This window comes from Setaria viridis, chromosome 3, assembly GCF_005286985.2.
Source record: "Setaria viridis chromosome 3, Setaria_viridis_v4.0, whole genome shotgun sequence".
NCBI lineage: Eukaryota > Viridiplantae > Streptophyta > Magnoliopsida > Poales > Poaceae > Setaria > Setaria viridis.
The window spans coordinates 26,811,271-26,816,416 of record NC_048265.2 but is presented as its reverse complement, the minus strand read 5'-3'; the positions used below and the strand labels follow the sequence as shown (position 1 = coordinate 26,816,416).

General features: G+C 40.7%; 1 long non-coding RNA gene across 4 annotated transcripts; it reads left to right on the top strand.

The window, feature by feature from the left end:
- The first annotated feature begins 514 nt into the window (after nt 1–514).
- Nucleotides 515–4,341, top strand: LOC117847355 (uncharacterized). Of its 4 annotated transcripts, none has more exons than XR_004638608.2 (7): nt 515–905; nt 1,053–1,163; nt 1,250–1,304; nt 1,398–1,575; nt 1,794–2,362; nt 2,565–4,035; nt 4,109–4,341. It is a non-coding gene; the product is annotated as an uncharacterized lncRNA (long non-coding RNA). The 4 variants fall into 4 exon arrangements; XR_004638607.2 differs by having other exon boundaries at nt 1,032–1,163; XR_004638609.2 differs by having other exon boundaries at nt 515–1,163; nt 1,794–2,175; nt 2,303–2,362.
- Nucleotides 4,342–5,146: the final 805 nt, after the last annotated feature.

Here is a 5,146-nt window from a genome sequence, read left to right as displayed (position 1 = left end):
CGCCAATGCGTGATACCATGCTGCAGAGGCAATGGCGGGCGGTGCTGATGTCGGAAGCCACGGGAAAGGCAATAGTGGGTAGCGCTGATGCAGGATGGCACGCCAGAGAGGCAATGGCAGCTACGCTGTTGAAATAGCACGTTTCCATAGTCACACCCTTCTCCGACTATGATTTAAGGTGATGAGTACTAGTTGAGTTTGTCTTTTTAATGTCAATTTGATATATCATTGAGTTCACATATTTTTTTTATGTGAAATGAATTATATTCCATTGGCAATTATACACATATTTTAAATTTTAATTATATTTCCAACCTTTACTGGAATTACTCCAAATGTTTTAATACATAATAATCCTAAAATATTATCAGGAATTTCTAAAATTTTGCACGGGGCTATAACATCACTATAATATTCCCTAAATGTTTGGCGAAAGATGAAAATGGGGCAATCATATACTTCATTTAGCTTTCATAGCAGATCATAGCTTTCATAGTCTTTCCCGCCTGCCAATCATGCCACCACTTCATCATCTCCCTCGCCTTTCCTTTCCTTCCTCGCTCGGACGACGCCTCCACCGCCGCTATCGTCCCTGGTCGATCTCTTTATCTTCGCACCAAAATTGGCAGCGCCATTCTCATCTCCACCCCTGTCCCATCCCCTACACCCCCCTCCACATTCCCTAATCCCTAGCCCATAGATTGCGGCGGTGGCCAAGGCCAATGAGGATGAGGGCATTGGCCGCCACCCTCATTTGCATCGGCAGAAGCGGACCACATCCCTTGGCGGAGGTGGTGGTCATGGCGAATGTGGATGCGGCAGGTCTTCCTCCCCATCCACATCGTATCCCTAGCCCAGCCCGCCTCTGGGATCCATCTGCATGGAGACTTCTCCGGCAAAAAAAGGTGCGCCCCGCTCCTCATTCGATCCAATCACTGAGTCCCTACCCATTCTTGTCGCTCGATTTCGTTCCCAAGCCCCCTCTATTGCACTCTGTGCCTGCATGGGATTAAACATTGCCACTCCTCCAGCCCAACAATTTGTTGCTGCAGGTGTTTGATAAAATGCCTATGACCAAACAATGATCAGATTTGCTACACTCTCCTGCAAGTTCTGTGAGTTATTGAGCTAATACACGAGTCAGAAGACATAATGTAAATTCGGTGAGTTGTTGAGTTGTTGTACTCTCCTGCAAGATCGCTGAGTTGTTGAGTTGATAACCTGTCTATTCACTCTTCATTCAAATCAGATATGTAAAGCAGGGTGGGGTTGCTCAAGAAAACAAGACTTCCACTCTGGGATAGGTAAATCACATAATCGAGTTTGCTGGAATTATTTGGAGCGCATGGTTATTTTTTCTTCTGCTTTTGCCAACTGACTTTAACATTTACTTTTAGATTTATATTTGGAGACTGGATTTCAGCATCACCGAGATCAAGACCGGTAACTCAACAAGACTGGCGATGGCAATTGTTTGTGCAGCAGGCGCGGGTTCAGGATCTATGCAACTGGTGCAGAGAAAAATATTTTACCAAATTATGGGACATTGGATGCCATTAAGTTTTGTAATCAAAGGTGATCCCCCCCCCCCCCCCCACCCCCCCTCTGAAATATATAGGGCAGCTCAAATTTTCATTTGTTGTGTAATTTTTCCTTTCATCATTTTGAGAATTAGGATATGTATTTGTTCCTGAATCATGATAATTCAGTTTGAATTCTGACAAACAAGTATCTTATAGCGTTGATCAGTCCTTTTGGAAACCTTTTGCTTACTATCCTCTATCTACTAATAGTCACAGGAAATGGGGTCGGTGGCTCGTTCTACGACCTGGGAACGTCGTCCCAATTTGAGGGTGTGGGTCGAACTAGGTCACTGTCCCAATTTACGCTGTATCGCTGTCCCCATCCCAATGGGTCATGAGGTCTGGATCAAGCTCGAGATCACCAGGGAGAAGGGGAAAACAGCAGGTGGGGAGGATGCTGCAGTAGAGATTGAGCAACGACTATCTGCGAGGGCTTAGGGGGCAACGGAGGAGGTGCTGTAGCAGAGGATTGGTGCGGACATCTAGGGACGACGGCACTGTGTCGTGGCGGCGGCTTCAAGAGAGACAGCCAGAGGGAGGAAGAAGATAACTTCTGGCGGCGTGCGTGCTGCAAGAAATGAGGCAAAGCAAGGTGGAGGTGGGCTGTACAGCCCAGTAAACTGCAGCCCATCTAACCCTTTTCTTTTCTCCTTTCCTCTTTTCTTTTTTTTTCCTTGGTTTCTATAGCTTTGACTGATCGATCCTGCACCTCCTCCCAGGGTCATCGACTCGGCACTCCTTGGTTCACGTACCATTTTGCGAATATTTATCTCGAAAGGGTATACCTTCATACCACAATTTTATAAAGTGTCAACCTTCGATCTCGTCCCTTGACCCGGGAACTTTTTGACTATAGTTTCTCCTGAATACCAATTCTGAAATTTCTGCTTATGCAATTTTCTAACTGTTGCAAAATATGGATCCATGTATTCTGATTGTGCTTTCTAATTGTTAGTAATGCAAATCTATTCATTTGTGTAGGTGGATTGACAAGTTAATGGATGAGCGGCTAACGGTTTACTAATTAGTAGTGAAGTGCATCATGTCGTGGTGCTCGCTGTGTGCAAACGGTTTGGTAAAATGCAGATGAGTTGCAAATGTTAGCTGATAGCTTATGGGTACTCATGCAGTGGCGGTCGCAAAATGCTGATGGTTTAAGAATAATGTAAACAACTAAATGAAATTGGTATGTTCATACTTAACTTTTTACTGAGTCCAAACTTAAATGACGCAATCCGCTTGTTACTTAAACTACAGCTTCAAGATTTTTTGTTTAAAGGGAGGTAAGGTTACCACCTACATCTGGATGGCATATCCAGTTTCTTATATTTTCACTCTGGGCTTATGGAAGTAATTTTTTGAATGATTCAATAATAAATACAGAATGTATTGTACCCCCCCTCCCCAAACACACACATTCTTCTGCTAAAGACTCCAATGGCAATTTGACTTGTTTAGTGTTAACTGTGTTTTGGTTGCAGGGACAACTATACAAGTTATATGAATTTCACTATTTATTAGAAACTGTGGTGACATTGGATTCTTTGGTAATTCTTTAGCCTGCTTAGTGTTTTTATTAATTTCTGAGAGAATTTGCTGCTTGCTTGGTGATTGTGAAGATAAATGGCCCTAAGTTACATGACCATTCTTCTATTAATTTTGTCAAATCCATTTCATGTATACAGAGGCACATAGGGGACAGAACCTCCATAGACCTTTGATTCTTGCAGCTTGGTCCGGCAACCTCAAAACACGTGTTTTAAGATTAATTTGGAACTTTATGAAATTAAATATTCAGTATAGTACAATTATATTATATTTAGCTGAATTATATTTTTCTCAGTTTCCAAGGGGATGGTGTGTCTTGGCACTTGGCTGCTCGCAATGCTTGGGAGGTTTAGTCAACTGGTTGTTACTTTCATCATCATAATTATTTTGTGAGACAAAGGAAGCAATGTAAATAGATTTTTTTCCTAGCTGAACAATACCAGACATGAGCTCCAGGTTGTTCTAGATAGCTTACCTTAGAATTCTTTCTGGTAGATTTTCATTTTCCTTAGAATTTTTCTAGCTCAATTTTATTCCTTTTCCAGGTCATTTAATTCTTCTCTCTTATGAATTGTTCCTTCAGTTGTTTGTCAAAGGTAGTGATATATGTGACAAGAACTCTGAAAGTATAAATTATCAGGTCTAAATCTCAACGAATCTAATTGACAAGGCAACTTAGCAATCTATTTTATATGGTACTCTTTCTGAGGTCTAATCTCAACAAATCTAGCTAATTGACGAATCTAATTTTACATTGTGTCAAATAGCTTGGTTGTTAATTTGGGCCTCCTTGTTGCTTTATGTTCTGGTGTTTTTTCGCAGAAGGTGTGGTGGGAGAGGATTAGAGAGATGAACAGTGTGCTGCGAGGAGTTTCAGAACATACGCAACAGAGTGCAGAAAGAGGTGGAACTTTAGAACTTGTGTTATGCACAATTAGATAAGGTTCTGGAACATCCTAACTGTTCCCTTTATGCAGTATGATGGAGGGGCAAGGCGTCTGCTTCATCAGATTTTAAATGAAATGCAGAACAGCCTCTTTAATTTGGATGATGTAAACATTTTTAAAAATCCATTCGGACTATTTAGGATCTATTTCAATGGTTACTGATTTATGTTTTTCTTATGCAATCTGTGAAGTAAGGTGTATGATTCTTGAGATGATTTTGGTCTGGTTGCTATCAAGAAATGCATTATGCCTCATTATTACAATCTTATGAATCCCTCAATAATCAAGTTTTTTGATATATAAATATAAGATTTTTGTTTACTGGATATTTTGAAAACCCGTGATAGAAGTTGAATGTAAATAAATGTGGTATTCGTTAATGTTTTGGGTCACGAGTTAATTTTAATCATCAGCGTGATGCTTGTTTACTTGTTTCTTTTCGAAAATGGATCCTCTCATTTTGTATATTTTGTTATATAAACATAAATTTATTATTTATTTGATTTTTTATAAATATGAAATTTTTATTACTAGGTTTTCATAGAACACGTGCATCTCTACTAGTCTAAAAAAAAAATGGCGAACGTCACATTAAGAAGAGGCGGCGACACGGCATCTCTACTAGTCTCAAAAAAATGGCAAACGTCACGTGAAGAAGAGGTGGCGTCGCGTGAAGAAGAGGCGGCGACATGGCGTGAGGGCCAGGGGCTGGATTGATCAGGTTTAGGTTCGATCCCTCGCGAAAGAAAGGCCTGCCGCATGGGCCAAATTATATGTGTTGGACTCCGACTTGGGCCATTTTAATTTTCAATTTAACCAAAAGAAAGGCCCACCTAGAAACTCATCTATTGCCACACCTAGAAATATCGTTACAATACCACCTTGTGTGTACTCAAATGTAGCCACATATGATGTTGGTGGCAATAGAACCTCAAGGGATGCAGCGAATGACTTTTTCGATGCAATATAATAAGATTTTTTGCAATGCAGGGCAAGATTAAAAGCAACACAGTTTTATCGTGGTTATATTCACAACTACTTGCAACTAATCCTTTTTTAGATGCAATA